The sequence below is a fragment of the Lissotriton helveticus genome, chromosome 6 (assembly GCF_964261635.1).
Source record: "Lissotriton helveticus chromosome 6, aLisHel1.1, whole genome shotgun sequence".
Lineage (NCBI taxonomy): Eukaryota > Metazoa > Chordata > Amphibia > Caudata > Salamandridae > Lissotriton > Lissotriton helveticus.
In genome coordinates, this window is record NC_136067.1 from 1,707,398,807 (window position 1) to 1,707,412,647 (window position 13,841).

The following is a 13,841-nucleotide window of genomic DNA, read 5'->3' on the forward strand; positions in this document are numbered from 1 at the left end:
TACGCTCAACCAGGGAATGGGGGCCTGGATGGAGGAGCCGCCATTGCCGAGAGCATTGCCGCCAAAGCCCACATGTCATCCTCCAATTTCTCATATCTACGCGTCTTACTCAGATGACTTCTTTCAGCATTCGGCCTTATCCAATCCGCAGTTTCGGCACGCTCAGTGTAAAAGGTCTTGGCTATGCCCGACCAGAAACAAAAAGAAGCAGTACTGATGATGATGGGAGTTTCTTTATTACAAGTTACTTGAAGTACCCCTTTAAATCGTTTTCTTGTTGGTCTGCTTTCACAGTCTTATTAGAATGGAAGCCAAGTCAGAGTCAAGCTCTGCTATAAATGGTTAATGACATTTCATAGGCTATAAGTTAGGTTTATTGTGCTTTGAACCTGCTACCAAGGCACGTCAAGAAGCATACATCTTGGACATGCACATAAAGGATAACAACTATTGGGGACTGATCTCAATGTTACCCGCATCATATACTATGGCCTTACTATAAATTTAAATATGTCATTTGGGGATTAAAGAATTTTACCATGTTTAAGGATCAAAGCAATCAAACTGGAGCCTGTCAATGCTACATTTCTTTTCTTTGGGTAGATATATTTTAATATCCTAAATGAGCGTACATGTTAAAGATCTGTTTCTATTGATTAGGGAGCTAGAGCAGTATTCACTAACAAAACTCTCACTAACGTGGCCTTCAGACTCTGCTTCAGCACTCTCTCCTTTGGTATGGAACCATTTCATTTCCATTTTGATAAGCTAAAAGAATGTTTCAAAATGTGTAAACTTGTGAATGAATTATACTAAAGAGTTTATCAAAGCATGTCTTCCATAAGCTTTTAATTCTCTTTACCTGCAGGCATGGCTTAACTTCCATTCTCGTGCTGGTTTTTTTTAGGTCGAGCCTAGCGGCAGCGCACATGCACTGCTCGCTCTGCGAGGCATGCAGTAGTCGAGTATGCTGTGTAATCCTCGCCCACTCTCCGCCCATACTTTTCATTGGTTTGTGTCATTGTCCTTGGTAAATGATGGCATCCGAGTCATTATGAGGGTTGTTAGTCCCTCCTTGTTACCGCCTTGCCTCCATTTGTTACCGCCCATGAGGACTCGATCTTTTACTGTGTCCTAACTCGGCAGCTTTCATTATCAGTTCCGAGAACTATTTACTTCAATAAGGGACACAGCACGCACGGGGTGCCAGCTTCGGTAATGGCGGCCACTTTCTAACCGAATTTAAATTTTGTTTTCAGTTTTTTTTTTTTTTGTTCAAAGTTTAATACGGTACGCGGCGCCCGCTTCAGGGACACTGCGCTCAGTTTATTATTTTTGATTTAATACTGAGTGTGGCGCCCGCTTCAGGGACACCACACTCGGTTTATTTTATTATTTCCTTGATAGGGAAACACGGTCTTGTGGATGTTTTATCCCTGCTGAAGATTAACGCCAGGGTCAAGGCAAATTACATTTTCGCAATCTCTCTTAAGGGCCTATGATAATAAGTCCATTGGATACCTTCACATAGCACTTTGTTTCTGTTTCGCCACGGTCTTACAGTGATGTACAATGCATTGCAAGTAACAAAAGTGTTTTTCTATAGTGCTTACTGTCTCAGCCTTGACCTTCCAGCGCTGTAGATGATATATAAGATAGCTCGGTGAGCTAGTAGCTAATAAAGAGCCGGAACCAATCAGTTTGTGTCCCTAGTTTAACAGAAGGGCCAAATGAGTGAGCGCCCTGTTCCGACTAGAGCACACGTGGGCCCATCCCAACAGGATGTAACATGGCTGCCTTGATACCTGTTCCTGCACTCCGCCTGACCTGGTACACAAAGGAGATTCCATCTGAGATCTCATAATTGAAGCTCAAACAAATTTTGTCACACCAGCAAACAGTAGTGAGTCATTGTGACGTGCGTTTGGGATTCTTTGGCTGTGGGTGCAAGTGCTAATAAGGGAGGTACTTTAGCACTGAAAACTAGATTTCTCTCTGCACTCAACACTCTATTGTGCAAGCACAAACATGTGACATAGAAAGGGTACACATGTATGTGGAGGTGATCAGGGCTAAAGCGCCACACTCCTAAAATTCATTAAAACGAGCATACACCACTCCCACGATGCACTGTTGTCACTATGCATGCCTGGGGCGCATTGCACCCTTGCCACTTAGCATCTCACGCACACATTGGACCCTTGTCACTTAGTATCCCATGCATACATTGCACCCTTGTCACTTAGTGGGTCAAGGATAAAGTGCACCCGTGTCTGTTAGTGAGTCAAGGGCACAGTTCAGTCTTGTCAACCACGATCTGAAGGCACAGTGCACCCTTGTCACGCAGCACGTCCAGTGTACCCTTGTCACTTAGTGATTGTAAGGCACTGTGCACTCTTGTCACTCACTATCTGAGGGCACAGTGCACCCTTGTCACTTAGTGAGTTAAGGGCACATTGCAGTGTTGTCACTCGCCATTTCAAGTGACAGTCAGCATTTCACCCACAGACTACACTCTTGACCCTTAGAATGTCTAGCACACAGAGCAGACTGGTTACTCAGGAGGTGGTTGTTTTTTTTAATTATCTTTTTCTAGCGAGGGAAAAAGCAGGACTGTCCCTTTAAATGGCAAGACAAAGGCCAGAGGCAAACCATATCCTCAAATATCTTCTCCAATATCAACGCACTTGAAGCTTTTGACTTTAACACACTATTTTTAGGTCGAGCCTAGCGGCACCGCGCATGCACTGCTTGCTCTGCGAGGCATGCAGTAGTAGAGTATGCTGTGTAAGCCTCGCCCACTCTCCGCACATACTTTTCATTAGCTGGTGTCATTGTCCTTGGTAAATGCTGGCTTCCGATTCATTATGGGGCTTGTTAGTCCCTCCTTGTTACTGCCCATGAGGACTCAATGTTTTACTGTGTCCTAACTCTGGAGCTTTCATTACCAGTTCCGAGAACTATTTACTTAATTTAGAGACACTGCGCGCGGTGCCAGGTTCGGTAATGACAACCGCTTTCTAACCAAATTTTCATTTTGTTTTCTTTTTTAATTTGTATTTCAAACTTTAATACGGAGCGCGGAGCCCACTTCAGCGACAACGCGCTTGAGTTCCTTTTTAAAAAATAAACTTTAGTCATGAGTGCTGCGCCCGCTTCCGAGACACTACGATCTTTTTTTTTTTTACTTTAATGAGCGGGCACCCGCTTCACGGACCCCGCGCTCTGCAACACAATAGGTGTTGCTTTTGGTATTGTAAAGGACAATGCCTTTTCATTTTTTATAAAAGGCATTGCCATTTACAATGTCAATAGCTCTAAAACTCGCAGTTGAAAGACCTTTTGCTTTGTAAATGCTTGTTTATTTATATAATTTGTCTCCTTGAATGAGGAGTGATCTTCTTTCAATGTGGTCCTGCCAGTGTGTACTGTTAGTAAAGCACCTTGTTCTTTAGCCCCTGGGTCATGTGAAAATACTGCAACCAGAACTGGAAATGCTAAAGGAATCCGGTATGGCAATTCCACGTCTTAGGAAGACACTCGAAAAAGTGCTTTTCTCATTACGGCTCCAGGGAGACGTGGCCAGCAGCATATAATGGGAGCGGTAATTTCTTTCCCGTCGCAATTTGATTTCTTTCACTCCTAAATGAAAAAATAAGCTGAGAACAGCAAAAGATATAATTGGGTCACTAATTAAATGTCAGCAGTAGACTGTCTGATGAAATCAGAGGTTAACCAGTTGTGGGAAGACGTTTCGAGCCGCATCTGTGGCCGTCATTCTGTCAGTGGGAAGGATATTTAGGCAAACAATGGCCTAGTATTTTTAAACACACGGTTAGCTTAACAGGACATTAAAAAATTCAGCAAACCCAAAGGTTTAAAATTACCTTGATTTGACTTTGCGAATGGTGGAGAAATTTCTTTTTTCTGAAGGACTGAAAGATTTCTATTACATTCACAAATCTTGTAGTATTTCCTCTTTCTATGTTATTTAAATTGAGTTTACCTTGAAGAGCTTGACAATTCTGGCTTTTTTCAAAATCGGATTACAAGTACTTTGTCATGGTTCATACATAAATTTAGCATCCTGAATAACATTTTAAATATACATTTGTTTGATTTCCAAAGGCAATTTTCTTGAGTGACTCATTTAATACCTCTTGGTGCATCAAAGCACCGTTTGTGCTGAGGCAGTTGTTGGTGATTTGAACAGCGACACACTGAGGTGACATGGGAACGCTTAGTTTTACACTCTTGATACCACAGAAAGGACCTTTGCCTGAGACTTGCCGCAGGCTACTGACACCTGCAGGCATGCGTCCCCACTTTCGCCTTTTGGGAGGGAGGGAGACAAGCCAAACCGAGACCAATTTCTTGTGTGTGTAAAAGGCCGCTTTATAGACACAGGTGCATATCACAATGATCAACCCTAGCAACTGCCTTCCAAAACTAAAACCTCCCTATACATAAAATAACTGACACCCTGTTCCCCCCACCCCTACCAACCCCACATCAAATCCCCCACCCTGCCGATAACAATAATAACATTACATAACAACCATATCACACCATATTGCATTTACAAATCCTTCCCTCCAATGACCCAAGCCCCTACCTGTCTTTGTGCTACTGTAACTACTAAACATCTAGTCTAAACGTAGCCTACCTGCCTACCCTTTCACTGCCCCTGCTCACAAACTACCAACACTTAACTAAAAACCTCTGCTATTCTTAGCCAACTTTTAACAACCCCGCCTGCACCTGTTCCAAGCAACGAGTATACAATTAGCATAACCCCTATGCACCTGTCCCGTAAAACCGGCCTATATAGAAAAAACACTGACCCAAAATAAACAGACCCCTAATACCCAAAATAGAGGGAGGGAGGGAGGGAGGGTGATATAAAAACGCTAAATGCTACTACGCTCCCAGCCACCAGGTCACCAAACCTAAAATGGTGGCTGGGAGCGTGCAAAACACCTCTATATACACTTTGGGCTACAACACCCGTTGGGCTACAATTGGCCTATTCCCAATACAGCCCACCAACAGAATGGCCGCTAATCGGCTCACCCTAACCCCTCCCAATCTCCCGGGGGCAGACCTCACCGGGTTCGTCTGCCCCCCAAACCTCCCTTGTCTCACTTTCATCAAAATTATGCAGATCTCACCGCAGAATGTGAAAAGAGAGGCGTCCCTTTGTCTCCCATCTCTCACAGAATTTCATTGGATCTAAGCTAAATGGGGTTGCTTGAAAGGTTGGGGGTTCCTGAAAGTGCGGGTGCCCACTATTGGGCGCGCATGGGTTTGCCTTACAACCCTGTTTTCAGCACAATGGCAGCCAACAGAATCCATTTCTTCTGTCGGACACGTGTGTGCGTCACTAGGGCCACGCCCAAGATCAGGAATATGTTCCAAACCAGTGCCTTTCCCACGAATGTCTCCAAACCCTCACTTCCTACTGTATTCGCCTTTCTTAACTGTTCAAAGCAGAGTGGCAAGTGCACTAACATTAACGTCTTTCCGAATGGACCTGTTCGTATCATGAAAAATAATGTATGACGGTTTCTGTCACAAGGCTGTAGCTTTAAAAGTGAACAGCGTTTTTATTGTAATGGGCTCTAGGCAGCCTGAAGCCAAGGACTGCTGAGCAGAAATATATTCACTTTGCTGACAGTAAGAGGATAAAATACCAAATTAAAATGTTTGCGTTTTTACTGATTAACTCCAAGCGCATGTGACATGTAATGCACTTCCCGCTTAATTATTGTCACCGTAACAAGCAGTAAGTCTTTGAAGCCCTCGGTGACAAGATGTTAGGATCACTGTGCTTGGAAAAAAATAAAATCTATGCGGGTCTGAAGCTGCATCCTGTTGCACGTCTGGATAGAAGAGCTCATCTGTGACTTTAGCAGCACAGGCGAGAAGTTTGTAACTGTGCTCGCACATTTCGCGCTTTTGTGGTTGGCTGCACGCTTCAGAGCATCCCTCCTCCGGGGATTCTGCGAACTGCTTTAATGTTTTCTATTTTATAGATTTTTGAAGATGTATGTGCATAATATCCCAGAGCCGGTGGAAGCAGTTTTTTTGTCTTTGAGGCTAGAAACCGTGCAGTTTGTATGTGCAAAAGTATAGATTTTGTGGCTCATCTTGTCCAAGGCGTTTTTTCCATTAATACTCAGAATCAATTTTCTAAGTGTCCGGGTCTGCTAAATGCATTCACGCGTTGGTGAGGATACTGGCTCTTTTCTGAACAGGAGTGGGGCGATTGGATCTGAAGCTGCTGCATTTATTTTTGTATTTGAATTTTACTTGGTTACTCCATGAATGTAATGAAAACGAATCAATATTATTTTTCAATTAATGAGCTAACATATTGCTAGATTCTTTAGCTTAATGTTCTGCTGTGACTGAGGACATAAAGCTAAGACACAGTTCGTGTCAAGACTAGTGTGTGAGCATCCTTCTTCTTTTTCCCTGCTTAACGGGGGGCTTTGGAACATTAAGCCCTGGTCCATGATTACCAAAAAAAATGATACAGCATCGTGTATTGTACCAACCCCTTTTAGCAGCCCATCTGCCTTTAGTATTACTAGAGGGGACATTAACATGTGTATGGTCTCTTATGGTGCACATGCATATATGTAATGTGCGCTTTGAAGCATGTACAGCCGGACGTGGACGCCCACCTGCACCTGGTAGGTAGTACTAGATGGCACTGGTCCTGTGTTCGTCCTCAAAGAATTGAGAAGAAGTTGGAAAATAGATATTGAAAGAGGATCCACAAGGATTGTGACTGGGTGACTTTTAAATATAAGTTGCCTTGGTAATAAACCTGTGGCCACCATCCCTCAAAAGGCTTTGTTGTCATCTTGGGGCTCAGTAGGGTAATTGGTATGGGTATAACCAGGGCTTTAAGTGGGATGAAAAAACTGTAGGGGGTCTCTCAAAGGGGCGTGGCCAATATAATTAAGAGCGTGGCTTAAATACACTTAAGCTAAAAACCTGTGCTTAGCATAGTGTGCCACCGACTTGTATTTTGCTGTTTCTGTCATTGCATCCAGATATGTGATACAACAAGTAACATTATACCTAAAACAAGTCCGGGGTATTGGCTTTGCCAATGTTTGTTAGTAGCCTAAGATAAATAAGCAGCAACTATGGCTTGTATATATATTGAAAAAGCTTCCACTTAAAGCCCTTGTGACACCACGGCAATGTTCCTGCACTTGAGTTTCAAAAAGAGAAGGGAAATCCAGGGAGAAAATGACTCTCTTTAAAGGATTCCCCTTCCCCTACAACGCTCACCTGGCATGACGTCATGCTGTAACTTCTTCACTTGTGAAAAGTGAGCAGTGTGAGCCGCGCACATTGATGTCCCTGCTATCACTGTCGTCCGGAAAAAACTGACCACCTGTGCCAGGGCACAAACTTGAGCCCGATAGAGACCCATTTCGAGGCCCCCTTTAAAAAACTGCTGGTGCTCAGCACCGGTGAGACCCGGCCCACTTAAAGCCCTGGGTATGACCCCTTTGTCTTGGCATAAAGCTTTAGTTGGATGCCTCTTCACAGCAGCATGACCAGTGCTGTGAGACTTTTGGTCTTTAGCATCACAGATGTGCAGCTCAACTTACTTTTTACAAAGCAATCCTAGCCATTGAGGCGGTACTGTCCAGATGTTCAAAAGAGATGTACAAACACAGAGCCATGCCCATAAGAAGCCAGAATGACTGGCCCCGGGGGTAATATAACAGCACACCTGCCTCAGCACTCGGAAGTGCCTCTATAGTACTGGGCTTGTAGAGGGGGCAAGGTGACTCACAGCCCGTAAGCAATTGTTCTGGGAAGGGGAGGAGAGGCATCTGATCCGAGAAGGATGCAATTGATGTGGCCTGATATGCGAACATGCTTTGCCCAGGGAGTAAATGTGTGCAAAATTGGTTTAGAGTAGATGCTACCAGGAACGGGCACCACCTAATCAATGCAAGTGGCACCCACCAGGAAAAAGTCAAAGATAAACATCACCAGAAGGGCACGCCCACCTGATAAAATGAATGCTCAAAGCGCATTGGAATGAAGGTTGAGACATCAGAAGTGGTTCCACTCTGGCACCGCTAAGAACCAGTTCATGTCTAGGATAGTGTGAACACCTTCTTCCCGTTTTTATCACCATAATGGACAAGGAATCTGTTTAAAATAGTGACAACCAATCGTAGGTTATGTTTAAACCATTTTTCGCACTCTGGGATTCCTTTGGTATTACTGAAGCTGATATAATCACCCGTGTAGCCCCTTTTGTAACACTTACTGCCCGAGTGCAACGTTAGACTAATGCACTCTGATGTGAGTATGGCCACATACAAAAAAAGAAAGGTTTTTTGTCTCTGCAGCATAATACAGATGCAGGCACTTGGGTAAAGTTTCAATCAAGGGACATACCACTGTGTGCCAGGTGGGGGTGGCATATGGTAGAAGTTAGAGAATGTCCACGGACCTATCAGGGGACCTTCTACTGAGTGGTGCAGTCACAGAATGCACCCCTTTCTGCATATGTCCCTGGGCCTTTCCAATAGGAGGATAAACTGCACATCAGCTTGTGAAATAGGCCCAAAACCCCTCGAGAGCTGGGGCGATTCTGTGACTGAATCTATTTCATAAGGACCATTCCATCTTCTCTCAAGGGTTTCTGGGCATCTTCTGTTGAGAAGTGGGAAGTAAATGGCTTGAACCACTGCTCAGTGTGTCCCTGCCACACGTTTCCCTGCATATGAGCTAACTCAGTGTTTGAACCAATACTCAGTGCACTCCTGCTGCACCCTCTCCAGCATATGTGCTACGTTTTGATGCCAATGTATATTTTATTTGTCCCAACATATTGTTAACGATTTCACCGTCAATATTTGAATTCCACAATGGAGTGGCTTGCAGAACTTCACAGTTTGGACTTCAGCTCCTTCTTGTCCAAAGAAGTAACATTTCTGGGACTTTGGGTAGATTCTCTCCTGTTTATGACAACTCAGATATAAAAGGTTGTATCCAAAGCAAGTGCTTGGCTGCACTCCATCAAGAAAACAAAGCCTTTTCTTCTCCTAAATTACTTCCGCCTTGAGGACAGGATTTAGTAATCATGAGAACTGACTATAAAAATACTCTTCTTGTGGGTAGTATAGCTTCATCACTCACCCTTGTTAACACTGTTCTTCATTCAATGGCTAGGCTGCCATTGGGTACAAGACAACATGACCACGGTCCTCTAGTGCTTAGGGATTTGCATTGGTTACCATTGGAACCTAGAACTAAATTCAAGTTATCCTTTATTACTTATGCCCTACATCCTTAACAACCCAGTTACTCTCAAACCACCCTTACCTAATCAGGGGAATTAAGAAAGTTCCAAAACCTAAATTTAGAACCTGAAAAGTACAAAGCTCAAAAAGCATCACATCAATCATTTTCAGGTGCAGCATCAACACTCTGGAACTCTCTCCTGGTTGATTTGAGATGTTCAGAAACACTACTACAATTTGGAAAAAAATGACAACTTTACGGTTTTCTACATCTGTAGTAGCTGCTGTCTTGTCCTCTGTAGCTCCTAGTTAATTCTTCCTGTTCGCTTCCTCTGCCATAACCTATGAGCTAAAACAAGTTTTCTTGTCCTGTTAACACCCCACCCCCAAGTTTTTAGGTTTCGCCCAGGGCGTTGCAACTGCGTAGCAGTTGCTCCGCCCACGGCGAAACCTCATGATCCTACATATGGACTTTGGTTCCGCCTCTGTCTCCCATTGGCTAGCTCCATAAATGGAGGCTAGCCATTGGGAGACAGAGGCTGTCAATCACGCTTTCTCGTAAATACGCGATTCGGGGGCGTTTCTGGGACTTTTTTTAAGTCCCGCCCCTTTGTCCCGGGCCGCGCTGTCATTGGCTGCCGGCCCGGGACACCCCCGTGACGTCATTCCCCGGGCCGCGCTGTGATTGGCTGGCCGGCCCGGGACCTGACTTGTTTTTCATTTTCCTCTGCTCCCAATTAACAGGGCCGTATTTTACTGTAAGCATCGCGCGAAACCGGGCTCTTGCATATAATATATGTTTACTTTCTAGCTTGTTTTCTATTTCTTTCATTTTAGTATATCAGCGTTTGTCAAACGCTGATATTCGTTTGTTTGATTGTGTTAGTCTGGTTCCTCGCACAGCTTCTCTTCCCAAATTCAATCTTTATTTGCGTGAATTCATTAGTAAAATCAATTTTTTTTATTTTAAGCGCTATGCTTTAATAGACTGGTTTGAAGTACTTGTATTGCTTCAGTTTTCAATAGCAGGATACTGTCAGCATTTCCCGCGGAGTGAGTTATTGCTGAAACAATAAAAAACTGTCAGCGGTGGCCTGAGATATATTTCTGTTTTCGGTGGGTGTGAAGGCGCGTTCAGCACCACGGTGCCCACATTGGTGGACACAAGGGCACAAGGAACAAGAGCCCTGGAGCCGGGTGTAAAGTAAAGCGCTTTGGGAGCCGGTGAATGGAGCGCTCTAATGGTATGGTTTCTTCGTGGTATTTCATCAGCGTGACAATGGCTGGCCTGGCACGATAAATCATTTCCAGTAATTCCTAGATGGGTGCAAGGCTGTCGGGGGCCGGCTGCTGCTGTAAATTTCCAGTTTTTTTGCCGTATGAACATATGCCGCGATTGAAGAAGGCTCAGTTCTTTTACCAAAGACACATTCCTACAACGCTGCCGGCCCATCAGCGGCCAGCGTTCACACTCCAGCTTGTTTTCTTTCACTTACACCACAAAGTGCCTGCTTCAAACAGAAAACAATATTTACACCACGCAGAAATCGATTTTTTCAAATATATTTTTATTCCCGGCTTCTTTTCTTTCATGAAACCTCTTTTCAACTGTTCTCGGAGCTGAGCACATTGTGTCTGCTTTAAACAGAAAACTTGAGATATTCACAGCAATCTAAAATCGATTGTTGTCTAATATATATTTCTGAGAATCGGTTTAAATATAGGAGAAACCAAAATTAGTTTTTTTTTCTTTTGAAAAAGGTTTTCATGCAATAGTTCATTGATGTATTCGAGGCTTATGTGCCATAACATTGAAATAATACATAAGTATCTCCTTATTTTATTTACACACACACATTATAGCAATACATAGGACAGTCTGGCCTGTTTTTAATTTGATTATGACAGTTCCGCAGGTACAAGTTCTGGTTTGAAAGCTCTATCTCAGTTGATAAGGCAGTCCGTCAGTCTGTCCTCGAGTCCCCTGTACAGCCCCAGTAATGTAGATGAATGCACCCGCACAGCGATCATTTACAGCTTTGACGCTATGTTAGCTGTCACATTTACATGTACCGAAGTTCGGACTTGTTTTATTGTTTTACTTGCCGTATGCTGGCTGGGCTGATTCATAGCAATATATGATGCGGGCGGGATCAGAAACTGGCAGCGGCGACAGAGGCCGACACATGAACAGAGGAGTGTGTCTGTGCTCGGTGCAAACCGCCACACAACTCCGATCCCTCCATTTGAAATAGAAACACGCATCTACTCACTTCCTTTGAAAAGGGTGCGTGTGTGTGTTTTAATATATATATATATATATATATATATATATATATATATATATATATATATTGCATTTACACAAATACTAATTAGATGCACATATTTGCACTTTCCAATCTATATCTATGTGTGTGTGGAGTTGTAAGTTGTATGTAGTGGGGCATATACTTGTATATACGAGACGATTGCGAGAGATCAATAAACGGATATGTCCGTATGTCTTCCCAATCCAGACGTGTATTTGAACAAACGCTGACTTGCACATGCAATAGCTCGGTGGCCCTATATTGCTCGGGCCAGAGGAGCATGGTATAGGCATGTGGACTTCTGAAATAAATGCAGATCTGCAGAGATGCACATTTGTTTTTATTAGAAATGTAAAGAACAAGGATCAAAGAACACAAGAAAGCAAAGAAAACAAGAGCACCGCTGAGGACTCGTCTGAACCTCTGTGCAGGAAAGGGCCTCATTCCTTCTCCTGAGTGGAACCACAGAGCTTTGCGTGCATGAGATGTACACTATCTGTGAGGGTTCTGAGCAAGATCTAAACCCCAAGCCCTCCTCTACACCGACTAATGTATGGCCCACTTACACAAGCCCATGTTGTGCGGCAGACGTGTGTCCTGTGTGGGCTTTTGTGTCTTTGATGGTTGTCCATGTGCCAGACATTTTCACCAGGCCAACACCAGGGCTCAGTTTATTGATAGGGAGGAAAATGCTTCATTAGAAGCAGTCGATGAAAAAAAGCGGCTAAGCAGGGCCAGTTACAAAATTCAATACTGCAAAAATAATGCCGAGCGCTGTGTGCACAGCAAACCCAACTTTTGTTGCTGAAGAAGAAGGAAAGGGCATTAAATGGAAGGCGCTGGGGCTGCCGGCAGCGCGCAGAGGCCTTTTCTCGCAGGAAGATTGACACTGAGGGAGCCGCCGCCGCGCTCCGAAGACACTGTATTCAGATAACGTGAACAAATAAGGCCGGATTTGAAAGGCAGCAGCGCCTATATTTCCGATTATACAGGGGGTGCCGTGCACCACCCCTCCCCCTCTCCAAATTCATAAGTGATAAGGTTTAAAGAAAACAGCAATAGCGGCGGCTGCCTCCCTGTAATTCTGCAGGACTCCGGTGATTGCAAAGGGCTGCTTGTTCAACACTTCTGCTTTTTTTGCGGGGAACCCTCAAGGGGCCATGCAAGATGGGCAGACCGTGTCCCGAGGTCCGTGGCTGAGGGACCCGAGGGCCCGCGAAGGCTCAAATAGGGAGCCCCGTAGAGGGAGTGCAGAGACTGGAATCTGGGCCATGCAGCGCCCCTGCCTGAATAGGAGCAGCACGGGGCCCCTGTGAGTACGGGTCGGGGGTGACGGGCATTCCCCGGTGATAGGGTCAGGGGCTAGAGCAGAGCAGGGACATTGGGGGGTGCGTCCCAGAGCCATAACTGCAGCTACACATCGCACACCATGGTAGCCACCAGGCTTCACGTCCCTGCGCCTTTCCCATCAGCACTGTCTCGTTTCTTGTGGGACTTAACTCCCCAGACGGGGTTTAGATAGCCCGTGCACACACCAGTTCTGCATCCGCACCCCAGTCCTTACACTCAGCCCGCCCGGGACAGCGGCGGGGATTGTCACAAACAAGGGCCACCGTTTTGGGAAGAGCCCTCGTCAGAACTTGTCTGGGTTGGATTTTGAGGGAATCTCAACTCCTAACCCTTGTCAGCCCTGACCCCAGCTCACGCCTATGCTCTCTCTTTCTCACAATGAGTGTAAAGCTGGGCCAGGACGAATCCGCCAAGAAGCTGCTGGGCAAAAGGTGTGCGGCCGCAGAGCTGGGAGAGGAGCCGACGGAGGAGGAGGAGGCAGCTTCCCGGGACCCCCAGGAGGAGGGCGAGCAGGATTTTCAGCCATCCGTGCAGCCCTCCCCGGACCAGAGACATTTCTGCGAGCGAGAGATGAAGGTGAGGGGCAGAGGCTGTGGAGGGCAGAGTAACAGCCTGCAGGGGGTAGGCAGGGTGCAGAGGGATGCTGCAGCTTGGGCTCGGTGAGTGGACGGGGTGCTGAGGAGTAGCCTGGTGTCCTGGCCCGGTGAGTGGACAGGGTGCTGGCGGTAAGAAGACGCAGGCAGCCACCGTGCATGGTAAGATACGACATCATGGTGTCCTGGTTCTTGTGCCTAACTGTACAGTGCATTCCCTGCGCAGGGGGCCAGTCTACAGCCAGCATGGGGGTGGGGGGTGCAAGGAGGTGTCATCACAGCCCGTGTGGTCCAGGGAG

At 45.4% G+C, this 13,841-nt stretch overlaps 1 protein-coding gene across 1 annotated transcript in view; it reads left to right on the top strand.

Moving 5' to 3' along the window:
- The window catches only part of LOC144763712 (uncharacterized), a 3,323,440-nt gene that overhangs the window by 1,832,768 nt on the left and 1,476,831 nt on the right, over positions 1-13,841 (top strand). The gene's annotated exons all lie outside the window — the stretch shown is intronic.